This window comes from Anolis sagrei, chromosome 5 (assembly GCF_037176765.1).
Source record: "Anolis sagrei isolate rAnoSag1 chromosome 5, rAnoSag1.mat, whole genome shotgun sequence".
Classification (NCBI taxonomy): Eukaryota; Metazoa; Chordata; class Lepidosauria; order Squamata; family Dactyloidae; genus Anolis; species Anolis sagrei.
In genome coordinates this window covers 43,255,139-43,276,420 of record NC_090025.1, presented here as the reverse complement: position 1 = coordinate 43,276,420, position 21,282 = coordinate 43,255,139, and positions in this window count along the sequence as shown.

Sequence of the window (21,282 nt, the reverse complement as noted above, 5' to 3'; positions counted from 1 at the left end):
AGCCTAGAACTTTCCCCTGACAACAGCTTCACTTTGTGTCTCCAGGTATAATTTAAAGTGATCAATAAAGCCCTATATAGCTTGGGCCCAAACTGTTTGAAATATCACATATCCTTATATGGTTAGTATGAGTTTTGAGATCCTTTGGGGATGAATTTTTCTTTGTACTTCCATCCTAACAGACCCATTTGGTGAAACACATGAAAGCGACTTTTCAGTAGCTGCTCCCACATAGTGGAATTCTCTTATAAGACCTTATTCTGTTTGTGAATGCTGAGTGCATTACTATAGTCTTTTGGATGGAAACTTTTATTCCACAATGACCAAAAAGTAAAGTATGCTAAATGCGTGCAAATGTTAAATGTGTGCAAATTGTTATCAGCTGCCGTATTTGCTCCCCCCCCTCTCTTAGTTTGGCCTTATTTAAAGTGGCTTTTATGATATACAGGCCTTCTGGGGGAAGGAGTAAAAGGCAGTTTAAAATGGTGGACCATCCTGACTTCAGCTCAAGCACTGGGAATATAATAGAGAAATTAGACAAAGGCAACTGTTTCATGTTGTCCTAAAAATATGGTGGCAAAAGAGGATTTTGTCTTTGGCCAAGTGCATGAATTTTGAACTGTCAAGAATAAGCCTACCCTTTTTTCCCCAACAAGAGTTTGGAAAAAATGCATTTTGGAGATGATGCCTCCAAAACTCTTTTACCTAGTATTTCAATGGATCTGTATATCACAACCTGTCAAATTTCCCCTCACTTGTGTGTGAGTTTTACCTTTGCTGTCAAGCTGGGCCCAACTTCACTCATTGAGCCATGAGAGGGAAAGGACTGTGTGATTTGTTAACATAGCATAAAATGACCCAGTTTAGATTCCTTGGCTAAGATGACCGAGGAAGATTTTTCAAGTGTCCCAAAAATCCTTCCTTGGTGGAGCTCAATGAATGGAATATACACTAAGAACCTCTTTACACAGTCCAAAATTTGGCAGTGGTGATGACGTTTTTCCTTTTGCCATGGAGCCCGTTGACTCCCATCAGAAAAACACTTCTTGGGCAGCTCTGTGGCCAAACTGGAAAGAAAAACCCTGCCATCACCAAAACATTGTTGGCACCAGACAATAGGAGCCCCCCCCCTTCTATTGGGAAAAATGGGTCAAGCCAGCTTAAACATACTTTCCCCCATGTGATGAGGTAGAGGGGAAGCCATGACAGTGCAGGGCATGAGGCAAAGAGGGCCCCATTCTCCCTGGTTGGGCTCCACTGGGATCACCACTATCTGTAAGGATTTGTGGCAAATCCAGCTTCATGAGTGACAAAGTCCAAAAGCTGACCTAGTTTTTAAAAAGTTAGTTGTAATCCTCCACCATGTGTCTGTAATTTTACTATTAAAATATTATCAAACCAGGAGTAGACCATAAAACGTCTCCAGAGTTCATATGCTTGTGGTAGGGCAAAAACCCCTAGCAGTGCAATACCAGCTGAATAGCTTCCAAGTATAGCACATGCCACCAAAAAGTACCTTGTGGGATGAGGTCATAAGGCACACCTTTACTTCCCATCCGAGGTTGTGCTATGTTGTTGTTCATTCGTTCAGTCGTCTCCGACTCTTCGTGACCTCATGGACCAGCCTACGCCAGAGCTCCCTGTCGGCCGTTACCACCCCCAGCTCCCTCAAGGTCAGTCCAGTCACTTCAAGGATGCCATCCATCCATCTTGCCCTTGGTCGGCCCCTCTTCCTTTTGCCTTCCACTTTCCCCAGCATAATTGTCTTCTCTAGGCTTTCCTGTCTCCTCATGATGTGGCCAAAGTACTTCAACTTTGTCTCTAGTATCTGTTCACTGGAGGGAAAGATACTAGAGACAAAGTTGAAGTACTTTGGCCACATCATGAGGAGACAGGAAAGCCTAGAGAAGACAATTATGCTGGGGAAAGTGGAAGGCAAAAGGAAGAGGGGCCGACCAAGGGCAAGATGGATGGATGGCATCCTTGAAGTGACTGGACTGACCTTGAGGGAGCTGGGGGTGGTAACGGCCGACAGGGAGCTCTGGCGTAGGCTGGTCCATGAGGTCACGAAGAGTCGGAGACAACTGAACGAATGAACAACAACATAGCACAACCTCGGATGGGAAGTAAAGGTGTGCCTTATGACCTCATCCCACAAGGTACTTTTTGGTGGCATGTGCTGGTTTGGTTTTACTTTTGTGACAGAGCCCACTGGTTCCCATCCTTTGTATATATTGTAGCAGCTGTAGATTTTCATGCAAAGTGCATCTGTTGAAATTCATTTTGCTATGCATCAATTAAAAGTAGTGGATTTCTGTCCTCTTTTTCAAGAGGCTGCCCTATATCACAGAAAAATAAATGTTTCCTACATTAAATATTTGATTGATTTTGCCCTGTGCTCTGTGAGATATGTAATCTTTGATAAAATACAAATCATTTAGCTTTATGGCCAGCAGGCATTTGGGAACTGATTATGTTATATAATGGGTTTTCTGTTTTAGTGCTGTACTGTTTTTAATCTATGCTTTTAAATGAATGTTTTATAAGATTTTAATGCTATAGACAGTGTAATATTATTTCAATTTTAACTTTAAGGGGTTTTCGCTATTTGTGGCTTCACTTAGATTTCTTTTTTACTCTGTAAATTGCTTTGAGTCCCATTCTTGAGGAAAAGGTGGGATAAAATCAAATGATTGATGGGTGGCCTGAAGTCTGGGTCAGTTGAATCAGCTCCTTCCTCCTTCATCTCATTGGTCCCTTCAGATTTGAGTTTGGTAGTGCTTAGGCCTTTGAGTGTTTATTGTTTCCTAGTAATGTCCATGGGGTGTTTAACATCACATTCAGAATTTCAGAGGATTTTTTTCTTTTACAATGCTTGACTGCACAGTTGCACAACAAATAGGGAAGTATTGTTACATTAGCTGGGAAGTCCTAATGCTGGTCAAAACAAGCACAAGCCATGCGAAGAACTTCTAGCTGTGTTTAGTCATATTATGCATTGGCTAAGGGTGCCCATGACAGACTAATTTATCTGGGGGAAAAGTAAGACACAGTGAAGAATATGTTTCATCTTCCCAGTTGACAAGATGGATGTTTTAAAGAATCTGGTAAGCATCATGAAAACAAAGAAATGGGTCACACTGAAACAAATCTACCTTCACCTTTCTTTTCCAGGCATAGCTATTCTTGACTTTGTTTCTACTGTGTCTGCAATTTGTGTTGTCATGTAATGCTTCTAATACCGAACCTCACCAAATGTCAAGTATTTCTAACATTGATAGGTGTCCATTTTGTGACTGGAACAGGGAGTAGATAAATAGTTATTCATGTAGTGAAGTAGACAAACATGTCAGCACTTTCTATGCGTGTGTATTCTTTGTGAAAAGAATGGCATTTCATTTGATATTTGAAGTGGTTTTTAGTTTCACTTATATTGCTTTGCTTTCTTCTTTTAAAAAAGCTAGTTAATTACTGTGCCACATTCCCTTCTTAGACAAAAATAAGAATTTAATGCAGTACCAAAGGTCAAAATATAGCTGTTGCACTGAAATTCCCAGGGCCCATCAAGACAGTACCTGAATTAATTCGCTACAAACCAGGAAAACCCTGATTTGTAGCAAAATAATTCAAAAGTGGGTTTATTCTGCTCCTTCTTGGAAGGTGATGGATAAAAACCTACTATTTCTGGTTCTGGACTGCAGAATACTGCAGTCCAGACAGTATTTCCACAGTTTTACAGGCTAAATTAGCCCGGTAAACTGTGGGAATAGCCACTCCTCCCCAAAAGCCCCTAGACCCCTTTGAAAAGTAATGAAAACTTACCCAGCCTCCATTACAGGCTTCAAGTAGCTCTCCCAGTATGTAGAAATGACATGCCAGGAGGGGGGGGGAGGTGGTGGAGGGAGGAAAATTCCTCCCCCCCCCCCCCGTTTTCCTGGAAAGCTGTTCGAAGCCTGTAATGAAGGCTGGGTAAGTTTTCATTACTTTTTAGAAAGGTCTGAGGGCTTTGGGGGAGGGAGGTAGGGCCTCCAGACATTCTCCCGGGCTAGTCCCGGGAGAACATCTGGATACCCACCCTAGAAAGTGTGCTCTTTCTGGGGTGGATGTGTACAGGCCCCCAGGAAAATCCACATTTTCAAAACACAGATTCTTCCAGGATGAAGACCTGTCTGGATTTGCCCCTAGTTTTCCTTCCATCCACTGTGCTTTGTAGGGATGATGGAAGTTATGATCAAACTCCAAGTGGAGTTTATATGCAACGCTCTGGGTGGTACCACACAGACACAAAATGTGGACCAAAACTGGCATGAAAAAAAAATCAGTAAGGGGCTGCAATATGGCTAGACAGGGGTGCTGTCAACCATCTCTGCAGCAGAACACTGGCTCCACAGGCCAACTATGCTGATGCATGGTTGAACAGAGTGCCAGCCAAAATTTACCAAGATTTAAATCCCTGCTATAAAGCTCTGTATCTGACAGGAAGCAGTTGTTCATTGTCTTGGACAGAAACCATTACCATCATTTGTTACGTAAGCTTTCTTTACTAGGGAATGAATGCTAGAGTTTGGATATTGGTCTTTGTGTACACAAATAATGTGTTTTATTTCAAGAGCTTGGAAAAAGATTACTGATTTGGATCACCACTACCAGAATTACCATGTTTTGTTTTTGTTTTTTTGTTTTTGTTTTATTAGTCTAGGAAGGTAGACAAATATGTAGCTGCCTTATATTAATATTAATGTTCCATCTAGGCAGTAGTGCCAGGCCTGATTGACAGGAATATATTTCCAATGTTTCAGGCAAAATTCTTGCTTACATCTTTCTTCAGAAGCTCTAGACTGAACCTGAAGAACATGTGCTCTATATTGTTTATGATCCTGCCCTATGAACATCTTGGTGTTGTTGAAACCCACCATGATGAAATGGATGTGTGATAGTTGTTATGACTGAATGTACAGCTGCAAAAACTCTGCACATAATGATATTTTAAGAAAAGTTTCTAGAATCCGATCTTTGCAAATACCAATATAAAATATGATTATGGACTTTCTAGGCTGGGTTTTTAGTAAACAATACTTTAATTTAAGGACCACGAAGACATGAAGTCATGCCTTTGACATCTGCTCTGTTCAAGAATTTCTCACTCTGTTGTTTCAAGGATTTCTCACTTGAGTCTCTGTGACTGCTGTAACCTGGCTCTTGTCAAAGTGGTAATAAAAATTGGATTGATTGCAGCCATAAAGTAATTAGTTTATTTACACTATATATACAAAGAGCAACATAGCACATAGCAAGCACGTCCGTACTCATGCAGGAATATCTCTGAAAGATGGCGATTGCAGTCTCCTTCTTATCAGTAAAGGCACACCTATCAAATTCCTTTGTGATGATTCAAGTCTGCTCTCATCAGAGGAAGCAGGAAAACATTTCTACTGTCCTTTCTAGGATAACTTAAACCTCTGTGGTCTGTTAACTCTACACATGCTAGGCAGCTTTACAAACACATAGCCACAGCTTTAAAACATACACTTTGAAAACACAGTTCAACAGCTCCTTCCTCCCAGAGCTCAAATATTAAACTTTTACTGATCTCAGGTGTTTTCCCAGGGGAAAGATCACTCCCTTCCAGCTCCTTATCTTCCATTGCCAAGGAATGATTAGGGGAAAGGTTCTCCCCATCTTCTGATGCCACAGCATCTCCATTGCCACTCTGCTCTGAAGCTGTTTCTCTCTGAATAGACACAGATCCATTCTCCCAGACAGAATCATGATCTAAAATCCCTTCATTTCCCACACTAGAAAGCCCATCAGTCCTCACAACTTCTGATTGAACAATCCCCTCATCTTCAGCTTCTGGCTGAACCACAATAGAAGCTAGGGCGGGATACCTCCAGGTTGATCCCTCATCCTTCTCCTGGAAGCCCCCTTAAAATGCCTTGGAAAACTGCCTCTGGTTTCCTCTAGAGCAGAAACAGCTTTAACAAACACACTCCATGTTTTAAAAATTCCCTCCATTATGCACTGATTGATGTGTATATGCGCACATGCAAATATGCTTGTATTTATTATATTAACATGTGCTCACATACAGATCACTGCATAATGATGTTTGTGTGTGTGGTATATGTATACATATGTGTGTGTATATGTATATGTGTTTGTGTGTGTGTGTGTGTGTGTGTGTGTATCTGCTGGATGCCCCCTGTCTGCCCTCCATTTTATCATGAGACATAGAAGGGCTGTGAGGATGGTGGGGGAAAAAAAAACCTGGGAGTGGCAGGTCTGTGTGGGGATGTCCTCTGTGCTCTGATGTCCTCAGTTTTTTTTTGCCCCTCTTCTAAAACCCATGTTTTAACACAATCTGGAAGTCCCCCCAGATACTGAATAGAAAGGAAATGAAAAGTACTGCATGAATGGTTGCAAGCCATACAAGTGCAGAGTTTATTGGGAAAATAGTCAAAACTGAGTCAAATGGTTAATGAGTCAAAACTGTCTCATTAACCAGAAGTGAAAAGACATTCTCATGTGAGCAATAAAAATGAATTATGAACATATAGATGAAATAATTCCACAAATCCTCTTATAGCACCAAAAATGTCTGCCAATTTGGGAGATAAAACACCCTGCATCTGATGATTCAAAGACTTCTTCATTCCATGTTTTGATGCTACTTTAGTTTGAATGCCAGTTATTCAAAGGAGAGGGCGATGGAAACTTCCCATGCTTACAACAGGGAGACTTGCAAGCATCCCTTTTCTATTGACAAACAGAACTAAAATATAACCATTTGACCTCTTGGACACCCCTCACAGATCCCAGCTTCAATAGGCACTAAGTACACATATTTTAGAGGGCTTTAAAAGGCAAACTATGCAAATATTAAAACATATGTATAGGTGAATATATGTATAGTATATAGAGTCCCAACTGTAAGTATATATAGACCCAATTATAGCAGTGCATTTCAAACCACAGGTGTTTGCTCACCCTTCAAAATTGATTCAATGGGTCTACTTGACTTAGGACTAATCAAGAGGATTTCAACTTTGATTATTTCCAAAACCTAGAAGTCTCCCTTCTATGGGCAAATAAAAAGGTAGGAATGTGTTTCTTATTGATTCCTAGTTTTACTTTAAATCACCTGAGACTTGGGTAGTTGTTGTATAAGTTAAAATTCAAAGCCACAGCAGGAATGGATGATCTAATTTGTTCATGATTTGCAAGCTCCTGATGTATTATATTAATCAGTCATATCTGTGTAAATGCATGTACACCAAGATTTAAAACCATCTCTTACGGTGTAGTATAGAATTCTTTTTTTAAAAAAAGATTGCATGTTTAATATAAATGGAAATAAGAAAGTCTTGGCATTAACAGTAGCTTAGCAAATCTATTTTCAGAGATAACACTGATTTACAATACTGTGTAAATCACTCATTGTTCTTTGAAAACGATTTCTTCAGAATCACAGCCTAATATTAAATGGTGATGGAAACTAGAATATAATCATCTCTGCCACTGAGTTATCTTAGATTTTCCAGACAATGATAATTTTCACCCAAAGAGACTACAGAAATTTTAAAAAGTTAAGCAATGCTGCAGAGCACTATTCTTCATTTATTTAGTGCTTTAGAAGAGAGGAAAGTGCAAATAAAAGGGAAATGGAACTTTAGTGTATTTGTGAAATACCTGGTGATACAATGAAAACAATGGTGTAATAATAGATATTATATCTACTATTACACTATTGTCCTTGTCTGAAGAATAAGGAAGGGTACCTTTCCTCTGGTGGTCACTAAAGGGAGATGCTATTTCTAGTATAGGGATGGGTGAGATAAACCCTTTCCAATGTTGTATTGCAACATCCTGAAATACAAATCAGACTGGATACTGATGAGGCACCCTGGGAGTACAGTTCAGCAACATCAGAAGAAAAACTTATTTCCTTTCCCTGCTTTTGTGAATGGAAGATCCTTCTATTTGAATTCCCACAGTGAAGTAAAAAGACAATTTTGTGACCTATTTATTTATTTATTTTCTAGAACTCTGCAAGAACATTTGATTGAAAACATCATTAAGGGGAATTAGCCTGTAAGGAAATATTTTTTGCGTTATAAACCACCTAGGGAGAACTGTCCCTGTGCCAGGTATCATTCCCTCTGACCACCTCAGTATACTTGGTTGAACACCATAGATCCTGAGGGCCATCCGAAATTCTTTGGCTACATGCCTTGGCTGATCTTAACTGGAAGGTCATCCTGAGAGCACTCCCTCCCAAACCTCAGAGTTTTTTTTACAAGTGAGAACCCTCATTTCAGCCCCAAGAGGAGCCCCCTTTTACAGCCTCTTGAGTCACAAAACTTATTGAAACTGTTATGGAAGGGGGTTGCCACAGTGCCTGCCAGGACTATTCAACCTTTAACACACTATGACAACCTGTTTAAATGACTCCACCCTAAGCCAATTACCACATCCAGGTGAAACACTATGGGATAGGTGGAAAATCTGTCAGAGTGCGACAGAAGATTTGAAGCTGAGAAAAATTGACACTTTGAGACTTCAGTAAAAGCAAACATTTGGCTTTACTGAGTAGAGCAAATATACAGCACACATTCGCATTTACATCCAACCAAACAGACGGGAACAAGACAAAAGACACACCGAAGTAAGAAGGACGAACGAAGCTTTATCTCTGGATCCTCCCTACACGTTCCAGACACACTCAGGGTCACATCTTCACAGTTCATTAGAGCCTTGACTGATTAACCCTTTTACTGTCAATTCACTCCCGGTAATGCAATCAGGTTACATTCACAGGCATTGCACAAACAAAGAATCAAGCTTGATAACCCCCTCAGATTCTTGTCTTGATCCATTTCCATTCCCAAAATAGTCTTTTGTAATCCATTTCTTGCCAGCAAATGCTGCATGAACACAGACCATTGTTTGTAATTATGGTCATTCAACTTCTCAATTACAGTCAAAGGATTTGAAGCAGCCATTCTCACTTCCAGGAGACCCTCGCCCTCCGAATTTAAGCCCAGCCGCTGACTCACGAACACACCTTCAGTGGCATCTGGCAATCTCCCCTCTGCTTTTCAGCTTTATGGCTTTACGGCTTCATGCGTCTGACCATCAAAATGGGTCCAGCACGCCCAGATCACAGCTCTGCTTTCTCCCGGAATCAGCCTTCCTCCAAAAACACATGCCGGTTCTCCATAGAAGCAGGCTCCAGTCTCCAGAATAGCTCCAGTCTCTAGTCCAAACTACAGCTCCAGTTGTAGCTCCAAATCACGGCCCATAACCCTTTGTCAGAGTGTGACAGAAGCTTTGAAGCTTAGAAGAATGGACACTTTGAGACTTCAGTAAAAGCAAATATTTGGCTTTACTGAGTAGAGCAAATATACAGCACACATTCACATTTACATCCAACCAAACAGACAGGAACAAGACAAAAGACACACTGAAGTAAGAAGGACGAACGAAGCCTTATCTCTGGATCCTCCCTATGCGTTCCAGACACACTCAGGGTCACATCTTCACAGTTCATTAGAGCCTTGACTTATTAACCCTTTCAGTGTCAATTCACTCTCTGGTAATGCAATCAGGTTACATTCACGGGCATTGCACAAAATTACATTTAAACATTCACATTACAGTAATCTTACATTAACAAAATCCCCTAAGGCTACTTGGGGGCCCAGGCAGAATCATGCCCAGCCCTTATGTGACCAGTTTACACTCAATCTGTTCTAAGGGGTGAGAGAGTGGGTCACACAAGGAACAAAGGAGGAACGACGAGGGGCAATTGGGCCTTAAATAGGCTCCAGCACTACCCCTTGCCATGTGACTGGGGCAGGTGAAGCAAGTCAGCCCCAAAGAAATCTGGTCTCTTCCACAGAGGGATTCAAATAACCCTACCCCCTGCAATTTGGCCATGTGTGCCAGCTGTGGATGAGCTTCTAACTTGTGTCGCACATGTCTGGTCTTCTTCAATTACTTCATTTACATAGGAATTTGAAATCTATCTATGAATAAATACATGTTAATTACAACTTTAAATAAGACTTTCAAGGCACATGTTCTCCCACAATGCCAAATTTGAATGTATTTTGATAAAGTCTTTCAAATCAAAAAGCCATTGTGTCAAATATCGCCTCCTACTTTTGAAAGTGATGTCTCAGTATGTGATGAAGTGATGCTTTCTGATTAAAATAACTAATGTATTTCTGTCTATCAATATTGACACCTTCTTCAGAAAGCTATTAATAACAACATGTAAATAGACAAAAAGAATAAAACATTTCAAATATTGTCAATTGTACACATTCGCTGGGGATAGAGGAATAAAAGTGAAAAATTTTGAATAAAAATTATTATTATTTTTACCTAAGAGAACATATCTAAGGGCCCTTCCATACAGACCCTATATCCCACGTTTTCTGCTTACCCGAGATATCTGGCAGTGAGGACTCATATAATTCAGTTCAAAGCAGAAAACCTAGGATCAGATCCTGGGATATAGGGCCTGTCTAGAACAGCTTTGAAAATTTCTAGGTCCTCCAGCATGACTCTATGATCAACATCTACTGGGAACTAAACATAGAATCACACAAACACACATGTGTGGAGAGATGATTGTAATAGTGCATTGCAATATGCCTTGTACATAGTCATAGAAAGCAGCATAATTATATTTGTAATAAAAAAGTATCCTATGCAATTACTAGTGATACAATTTGTTGATTCATCCAAGAGGTGCAGGGCAGACAAGCTCATATTGGAATTTTAAAAAATCTAATTCCTTATACATCCCTAATCTTCTCAATTTTCTCCCCCATTATATTTATACTGAAATAAGACAAAACCCTTCTCTTTCTGCCTCTACTTGATACATTTTCTATGCTTTTTTGCAGTAGCTATTAAAGAAGTCTACTGACACCCTGCATCTGATGATCTGTTGCCACCATCAGCCAGCTGAATTTATATATTAAACTGAACATGAATGTCAACAAGTGAGCCAGAAACAGCTACTTACCATAAAACCCATCTCCTGATACAATGGTCCACTGATAACATAATCTTAAGGCAGGGGTGAATAAAGTATAGTCTATGGGGCACATGCTGCATCCAGACTCCACTTCTGTAGCCCTTGAAGCTTGCATCAACTCCCCTAAGCTCCCCAGAATCTTAAAAAAATACTTTTATACATATTAGGGCAACTCCCCCAACATCTATATATATAAATCTGTTAGGTTGGTTCAACCGGACAGCAAAACTCCAAACCCCCCCCCAACGAAACTGTACCAAAATTGCCATGCCCATAACACAACCCACAAGGTACAAACATATCTACTCAAAATGAAAAACAACACAACAACACACTCACAAAACGGCAAAACAACAAAACTCAAAAAACCCAACGAAACTTAACCAAAATTCCCATGCCCATAACACAACCCACAAGGTACAAACATATCTACTCAAAATGAAAAACAACACAACAACACACTCACAAAACGGCAAAACAACAAAACTCAAAAAAACCCAACGAAACTTAACCAAAATTCCCATGCCCATAACACAACCCACAAGGTACAAACATATCTACTCAAAATGAAAAACAACACAACAACACACTCACAAAACGGCAAAACAACAAAACTCACAAACCCCCCACGAAACTTAACCAAAATTCCCATGCCCATAACACAACCCATAAGGTACAAACATATCTATTCAAAATGAAAAACAACACAACAACACACTCACAAAACGGCAAAACAACTGAGCATGCGCATTGGTGCCCAGCCGCAAGTTCCCTGGCGCGCGCACACAGTTCCCTCTGCGGATGCCATGCCCACTCCAAGCCTTGCCGTGCCGCTTCCCGCACACACCCCCCCTGCCGCACGCACACACCCAACCCCACGCTCCATCTCTCCCCGCCGCACACACACACGCAACCCCATGCTCCATCACTCCCCCCACCGCCACACACACACGCGCAACCCCACTCCCCCCTGCTGCCGCACACACACACGCAACCCCACGCTCCATCACTCCCCCCGCTGCCGCACACATACACACAACCTCACGCTCCATCACTCGCCTGCCCCAATCTTACCTCCTTTTACTTCACGCCACCTCCAAACCCCACCCCGCCCCTTCCCGCCCTGTCAAAATCCAGGAAAGACAGGAAGGAAGGAAAGAAGGAAGAAAGAGAAAGGGAGATAAAGAAAAGGGGGAAGGAAGGAAAGTTAGAGAAAGAAGGAAGAAGAAAAGGAAATCAAAGGAAAGATGGAAGGAAGGAAAAGAGAGACAGCAGAAGAGAAAGAAAAAGGGGGAAGGAAGGAAAGAGGTAGAGAAGGAAGAAATGAGAGACAGAGGGAGGGAAAGGAAAAAGGGGAAAGAAGGAAGGAGAGAAGGAAAGAAAAAAGGGAATGAAGGAAGGAAAGAGGGAGTGAAGGAAGGAGGAAGATGTAGAGAAAGAGGGAGGGAAGGAAAGAAGGAAAGAGAGAAGGAAGAAAAGAGACCAGAAGACAAAGAAAAAGGGGGAAGGAAGGAAGGAGAGAAGGAAAGAAAAAAGGGAATGAAGGAAGGAAAGAGGGAGTGAAGGAAGGGGGAAGATGTAGAGAAAGAGGGAGGGAAGGAAAGAAGGAAAGAGAGAAGGAAGAAAAGAGACCAGAAGAGAAAGGAAAAGGGGGAAGGAAGGAAAGAGATAGAGAAGGAAGAGGAGAAGGAAAGATGGGAGGGAGGGAAGGAAGGAAGGAAGGAAGGAAGGAAGGAAGGAGGGAGGGAGGGAGGGAGGGAGGGAGGGAAAGAAGGAGAGAAAGAGGGAAGGTTGGCCACAGCAACACGTGGCGGGTAAAGGTTGTTATTTCTATTATTATTATTATTATGCTATTATTCCTATTAGACCCTTTTAGGGGGAGAGGTGTCAGGTCCCAGAGGCAATGCATTGCATTATTGTTATTGTTATGATGGTGGTGAAATAAAAGGAAATAAAAAGAGAAAGAAGGACGCAAACAGGGAGGGAAGAAAGGCAAAGGAAGGAAGGGGGAGGGAATGAAGGAAAGAGAGAAGGATGAAACCAAGTAGTGAAAGAAGGAAAGAAAGAAAGAGGTAGAGAAGGAAGAAAGGAGAGAAAGGGGGAGGAAAAGGGGGAAGGAATAGGTAGGTACCTCTCTTTCATAATAGTCCAGATATCTACCTCAACTTTGATAAGTTTTACTATAGGCCACAGCAACGCGTGGCAGGGCACAGCTAGTATATCATATTTTTTTAAAAACCACTCTCAAAACCAGAACCCGTTACTAGATCTAAATACCTCAATTCCTCTGCAGTTACTATCAAAATAGTAACAATAGTGATGTAATATCACTTTTGTTACTATTTTTGTTACTATATTTTATAGAAATATATTTAATATATAACTTTTATAGAAATACATTTTAATATGTGTATTTGTGGTCGTTTTTAAAATGCTTATGTGTTTTAATTATTCTGTAACCCACCTTGATCCACAAGGAGAGGCAGGTAATAAATAAAATGATGCTGATGCTGATTATTATATTTTATTGCCATTTTGAGAGGAACTGCAGAGGGATTGTGAATGATGAGGCCCATGGGTGGATCAAAGATGGATCCATAGTTTCCATGAAATTGCCTACCACACAGTTGTTAACTTTATAGCAGTAAAACCTATTCATGTACAGATCTACTTGGCTCAGTTTTCAAATGACCTTAAACCCTAATATTATGGAATTCGAGATCATCAAGACCAATTGTCTACTACAGTATATGTCATAATTATGCTTTTGACCTATAAGTACAAACATTTGAGAAGTCTACATTATAGCCATGGTACATTGAGTGAGATTAAGCTGCATGGAGGCTCTCCCAACTCACATATTGATGGATGAATACATTTTTACATTAAATTAGGACTATGAATTAGTTGGTTCGTATAAAATTGACATATTGATTTTGTTCAGCATTTAAATGTAAGACACCTAATTTTGACTTACATGCTTTAAAAATATTGAGCACTTGGAAGGGAGAAGAGAGGACAGAAAAATATAGTTAAAGAATACAGAACAGTTAAGGGCTGCTAAACAACTGTGAGTGTTCCATGTAACTGCAGGGCCACAATTTGGTCATACCTGTTCTGAGATGAATGTTTGGAAGATGAGTTTATTCTGGTACATATTCTCACTAGGTCATTTGTTTTCCAGCTTCATTCTCAGAATTTCTGGCCATTGTTCTAGGGAACCATTTCCTAAGAGGGCCACTATTTACCTATCTTCTTTTCACTTCTTGGAACTATTTCAGATCTGCTTTGGGGATTGTTCACACACACACACAAGTATTTTAAATAATAATTAAATTATATAAATCCCACACAACAAACATTAACACAAAACATACAATAAATCAGTTAAACAAAGTGTTGTTGGAGAAGAGTTGTACAATGGCTCACAATCTGAGAATTAGTCATTACTAGGCACTTTATCACTTGCTCTTTTGTGTTAGGAGTGCTACAGTTATTTCAGTTTTCAAAACCATAATTCTTTTTTCCCCATGAGTTTTTTGACATACTTCCTGAATTCAGTAGTTAAGATTTACAATTTCCATTATGAATAATATTTCTTACAAGATTAGAAAAACATGACTGTAAGGCAAGCATGCATTTTCCATCACAGCACAGCAGTTAGTCTTCGGTGACTGATGTTGTTTGTAGTTTGGGAAAGTAATATTAGAGAAACAGCAAATAAGAATTATATTTTTGCAGATATACTCATTGTTCATCTCATATTTTGTTTCATTCTTTAGTAAAGTGAGAGGTTATTACTACCAATAATGAAGATAAAAAGCTAGTAAACCTTTTCTCATAGCTTAATATAACTATAAACATTGATAAATTACACATAATGAAATAGTCATTATGACAGAATTGTCTTTTAAAATGATGTATTTAGGGCTGAACTCTATAGTACACACCATGCAGATAAACATAGAAACAATAAATAACGGCGAGAGACAAACTATAAAATATGCACATTTTTTTCAAACATAAAGGATGTACAGCATTAGAAAAGACCTGTTGATTAAACTTGGAAATGGGAACTTTTCAAACAGTGTGTGTGTGTGTGTGTGTGTGTGTGTGTGTTTTCTATCTTTGAATCACCATAATGCAATGCTTAAAATAGTACATTTCAGGTTGGTAATATTCAACATATTGGATATGACTCTGACAAAATGATTTACCAGCCTAACAATTTCAAAAGTTCAAAACATCTGCAAGGTCATTGAAGTAACATGCCGTTATGTTCTGTAGTATGCACTGTAACATTCCTCAATAGAAGGGTGGACATTTGTGTTTACTTATGGTTTCCCCCTCTTTTCTCTTCTTTTATTACGGCTGTCCCTTCCTCAGTTTCTCTAAACCCTGTTGGATAATGTCTCTCGAACAGAAAATGCCTCATGAGTATCTAAAATCACTAAGAAATGCCAAGTTCCAGTGTTTCTCATTGTAGGTAAGTGTGAGTATTCTGTGTTTCACAGAATGAGTGGACTGCAACTTCCATGCTCTGTCATCACTGGCTGTGCTGATGGGTACTACAATGCCCAAGAGCCATAAACTGTCCGTCTCTGCTACAGTGAAAACCTAGTCTGAAGTATAGCTGACAATATGCCTTTTTATTTTTATTCACTATTACATTATGAAGATCTGGCAGGTTTTCACTTGCTGTGGTCATTATTTGAAGCCCTCTGAACTGATGCAAGCAACATCTGTAAGCAAATAGGGTGGCATCTATATGGAGTGGCTAATCACACAACCTGAGTGATTTTTATTACATTAGCACAAATCTGAAGTATAAGATTGGCAGTGGTACAGAGAGGCAGGGACAGACAGACAAAAAAAACCCCTTTATGGTGTACTGATGAGCCACTCCACATGAATGGAAAGGAAACATACTGGATATCATGTAAATTAACTTAAAATACCTTTATGTAAGAACATAAACATAAACTGCATCCTATCCCAATTATGGCTAATGTAATTCTCAAAATAGTTACAGCTCCAAGCATTCAAAGTACTCCTTATTTTCTTGTTATTCAGAACTAACAGTAATTATTTTAGTAACTTTAAAACATTATAATGTGTCATCCCACATTGTGTTGCAATCGAAATGCAATGTTATTTTCCTCTTAGATATGCAAAAAAAATCACAAGTAGTTCCTTATTAATTGCTTCCATGTTCTTCTTATAAAGGATCCTAGTCATGAAAAGCATTGCTAGGCCCCAGGACCTGGTCCTGAATATCCAATATTTGCAGATTATTTCCAAGTGAGAGACAAAGGTACAAATTACAACTATGCAAAAATTGTAAGAGGATCGTCAATCATGTTTTGTTAACTCCATACTTATGACCTGATTTCTGATCCCCAGAGGCTCCCCTTTTGAATACAAATGAATTAAAACACCCACCTCTGTGTTTTCATCAAGATATGTCCTCTCTTTCTCTCCATCTGGCTCCCTCTTCCTTCTTGTGTTCTCGTGGTGGTGGCGACGGTGCTGCTTTCCTTCCTCTGCCCCCACTCTCTCACTCTCTGCCTGTCTCCCCCTTGTGGTGAGCCATGCACTGCCAGGTGCAGGACTGGGCCTACACGGGTAAGGCTGGTACTCTTGCGGCAGAAGCCTTCAGTGGGACCTCCTCTCCCATTAAGTATGTGGCTCATCTCAGACCCAGTGTGGGGCAGAGCCCCCTCATGTCAGTCTGGGTGGCAGATGGAGAAGAGCTGTCCCAAGCCCGATGGGGCCTCCTCTTCCACTATGTATAGCTTAGCTCTTATAGGGTTATTTTAATAACAAAAGGGAAAAAAAAATAACATTTCTAATCACTTTGTATTAGATACAACCTGGGCCCCTTACACATTTCTCAAAACACATTAGAATCAAAACAGGGGTTGCACAAATTTTGTATATACAAATGAAGCAGATTTTTGGAGTTGCGCATTTCTCTAGTACAAATGTATCCCTTTTTTGTGGACTCAATTCCAGGCAAGAAGAAAGGGCTGGTGGTCATTCATGAGCTCAGCTACTTGACAAGCAGCTTGCTTCAATTTTACAAGGCTTAATTGATTTTGTGTTGCAATTTGTAGAAACTTTCTAGGTCTACATTATTAACTTTGTCAGCTTTCTCCTTCCCTCCCAGTATCCTGTATCAGTTTTCTAACTAGAAGCAAGCAAGCTAAAGTGGTCCTTATCCCATCTTTCTATGTGAATGGTCCTTATTCTTTCTCAGCAAGTGAGTGACAAGACATAATCTCCTTATTTCACTTTGATGTGGGGAAAACATTTCTTATGTAATGTTGTTCATTCGTTCAGTCGTCTCCGACTCTTCGTGACCTTATGTAATATTCCTGTCCTAATTTCCAAACAGAAAAATATGCCCTTTCTCTCCTCTCCTCTCCTCTCCAATCTCTCTGGATAATTGTATCATAAAATGTGGTACTGTGGATTGCACTTAATTAAAAATGCTGAATGTTAGATCAGAGACTGTTTTTTGGGTGTCATCATTTGGCCCTGAAACCTCAGAGACTGGGATGACTCTAAATGGCTAACCCTAATTTAGAAAATGACTTTTATTTTTATGTACACGTTTTAGGTTTGTTTCCAACTAGAAATGTTGCAAGCTTTTTTTCATAAAGAATACCCTGCACTCAAATAGAAATGCAAACTCCAAGTGCTGCAATATTCTGTATAGACTACAAGTATAGAAAGTTATCTTAAATTAGAGTTGTGTGGAGGAAAACCAAGCTTGCCACTTCCTGCTGCTAGGCTGGAAAGAAATGATTAAATATTGCCTCCTCTGCTGGAAGGCTATAGTGATCACAAAGCATTCTTCTGACTTGTCTATCTTGCCAAATGTCTCAGAAATAAGCAGAGCGAAAAGAAAACCTACAAGTAAAAGAGATTATGCCTTTTTATTTTATATAAATCTATAAATCTATTCTCTGGTGTTGCTCTTTGTTTGGTGGAAATACTGGACAGCATGCTATTTACATTGACATCTTATGAAGACTGCTAATAATAACATGCCTGGCTTATGTTTAAAGAATCAGGCAAGACCTTGGGCCATATTTTTTCTGCCAACCAATGATTTATGTCCTATGGACTTTCTCCCATACTGCTATTTATAGTGTGGACTGTGTAGTGTTAATGTGAAATATTGTTTATTTAGTTATTTATTATATTTGTTCTCTCCATATATTCTATGTAGAAATTCTATGCAGAAAAGACCATACAGGACACCCAGTCCAATTCCTGCTATGCAGGAAAACACAATCACATATTATATATTCGTATCTCAAGTCTTGTTTGTCATTCAGAAATACATAGTTTGTGGCAAAAGTACTATTTATTAGGAAAGGGTATAGCTGTGTTTGCCATCCGGGAGCTTGAGGGATCACCTTGGACATTTTGCGAACAATCGATGGTAAATGTCTATTTTTACTAAATCTGATATCTATAAAGATAGGAATTATTTAAAAACAGTAGAATGCACTTAATTATTGTAAAATCTGCTTCCCCTTTTTAAAGCAGAGATATTTCCCAGTAGACTTCTAAAAACCTTTACAATTACCAATAAGAAGGAATACTAGCAGAATTTCTGATCTGCACTCTAACAAAATAGGGCATTGCTTAGATACTGAATATTTTTGACATCTCACAGTATCAGTAATCAACATCTATTTGAAGGGAACTGGAAAAATTGCTCCACATATTATTATTTTTAGCCAAGTTAAGATAATTAGATATTCTTTTATTTCAAGCTGTTTCTTTATTACAAGCCAGCAAATGTAACAGAAGCTTTCTGTTCTTTACCTACAATTGATTAATATATTAAGCAATTGATTAATATAGCATTTAATTTAATGCTACTTGTGAGAGAAAATGAGGACTATCATAAGCAGAAAAAGCTTCATAGCCTTTGTAGAAAGTGTCATATCATATTCTGTCCTTTGGCATATCAATAGATAGATACACCTCTGGACGACATATGCACTGTTGTTTCTGCATGAAAAGTGGAAATTTCGTTGACAATGATTCAGGTATCATGAGCAATAAGAAGCGAGCATCAACAAACATATCTAACCAGTGATCTTCTTTCTGGCCTATAGCAAGGGATGGTTTCATATTTAACAGACCATTTGCTTTCTCCATTATACCTGTTTAGCTTCTGGGTACATTGAATTTTATGCTATTTTAAAGTTGCTTGTTGTGAAGGGTCAAGTGAGTGTCTGTATTAGATGCAGCACAGTGAAAGAAAATTGTAGATCCTTGCTGAGAACATTTTCACAGAGATAAATAGCATTTTTGGGTGACATCTAACAAAAAGGCATTTATAACTCTTCTCATGTAAAAGTGATGGATGACAAGACATAGTTTAACATGTACACACATTTTCTCAAATATTTCATTTATATATCGAAATAATCATAAATCATAGAATTGCTGGAAGCTAATCAGATCAAACTGAGGCAAGAGATACATTTGTGTAATAAACTTCTAGTGGTGTCCAACCAGAGAAATTGTTTCCCTGGCGAAGAAATAGATAGAATTAAGCACATTGATTCTGAGCAATACAATGGCTGGAGGGACTATGCACAGCAGTAGACTAGTGTTTTTATGGGTTCATGCAGCTAGGAAAAACTTGTGTTTATAGTGTATTTTGGGGATAAGAATGTTAGCAAACTGAGATGTGTGTTTGCAGTTAGGATTAGTAGATTTATTCTGTTAAATGTACACTTTCTAAAGATCAACTCATACTGTTTATCTTTGTTTCCAATCTCACTTACCTACTTTAAGATATATAAGCTTAAGATTTGTATTACTCTTGCTAAAATGTTACTTTGTTTAGGCTTAGGATTCCTTTCAAGAAACTTTACAATGTCTTGGTGGCCTTGCCACTGCAAAAGTGGTAATATTTAACCTAGGATCCTCATTCCAACAAGCTCTCACGTTACATACTATCATTAAAACTAAAATCCCATATAATTGAAATCAGTGGGATGTACATTTTAGTACACACATATAAGAATGCAGAAGAGAATGTTTTCTTTGCTCTTATTTTTTTTACATGAGATGGGAATTGTTAGACCACAATCAAATCAAAATTAAGATGTCAAAATAAAGTGACTTGAGTGCTCTTCAGAAGATTGTGACAGAGAAATAGTCAAATACATTTAATATCTAAATGAAAGTTAGAGCAAAGAGTGAGGTTTCTTTAAATTCATGGGAAGCTGGAATAACACTAGAAGGGTAGTCAACTGTCATAGACTTAAGTAGTCTGGAGACATGAGACCTTATCCCATCTTGGAAACTGAGTAGGGTGAGGCCTGGTAAGTCATTCAATGGGAGACTATGAAGGAATACCAAGTGTTGCAGGCATATTTCAGGGGGAGTAATTAACAAGCTACTTCTGAGTCTTTCTTGCTTTTTAAAATGCTATGAAATTTTGGGGTTCTCATAAACTGATGTGTGTTGAAGACAAATACAGACACACACAGAGTTGGAGCTTCTGAAAAACACAGATAGGGCAAGCAAGACAATTCATATAAAATTTGTGCTTCTATGACACTGCCCATGAAGACCAAAAATGACAAAACATTCAGCATAATCATAACACTTTTTTATAATACTATTAGACAGGTCTTTATAGGATTATTTATTTGGCTGTTAGTTTCTTAAATAGCTAGCTACTCTGTTGAGCTTTTAACACATATGGACCAACCATTAAAGAGGGTAAGACAGTTATCTTGGATACAACATCTTCATGTCAAAAAGAGGAAGAAAACTCCTCTTAGTTGCTGTTCTGCTATTTCAATTGGGGAAAAATAGAGCAAAAGTTTGCATTTTCTACTTTCAATGACAAAATAACTTAGCTGACCTTGGTTACCACCCACCTTGACTTTGAAGTTGGTGGAGGTTGTCATCTGCTACTCTGGTACAGAAAGAAGCCTGCCTTAAACCAGCCTTCTTGATCCTTTGAAAGCAATAGATATGGCCAAGTGGTTAATCTTGGTATTTCAGCCAATCTGAATTTAATTGTATAGTTTGTGGATGCAAACTGCGCAATCATTTGAACATATGCTTCTCCCTTCGCTCCCCATCCTACGCAATTTGAAGGCATTTTGTACCACATTCTTGAACATCCTGTTCAGTTGTGCCATGAGACTTTGGTGCACCACATGCTGCAATATAACATAATGTAA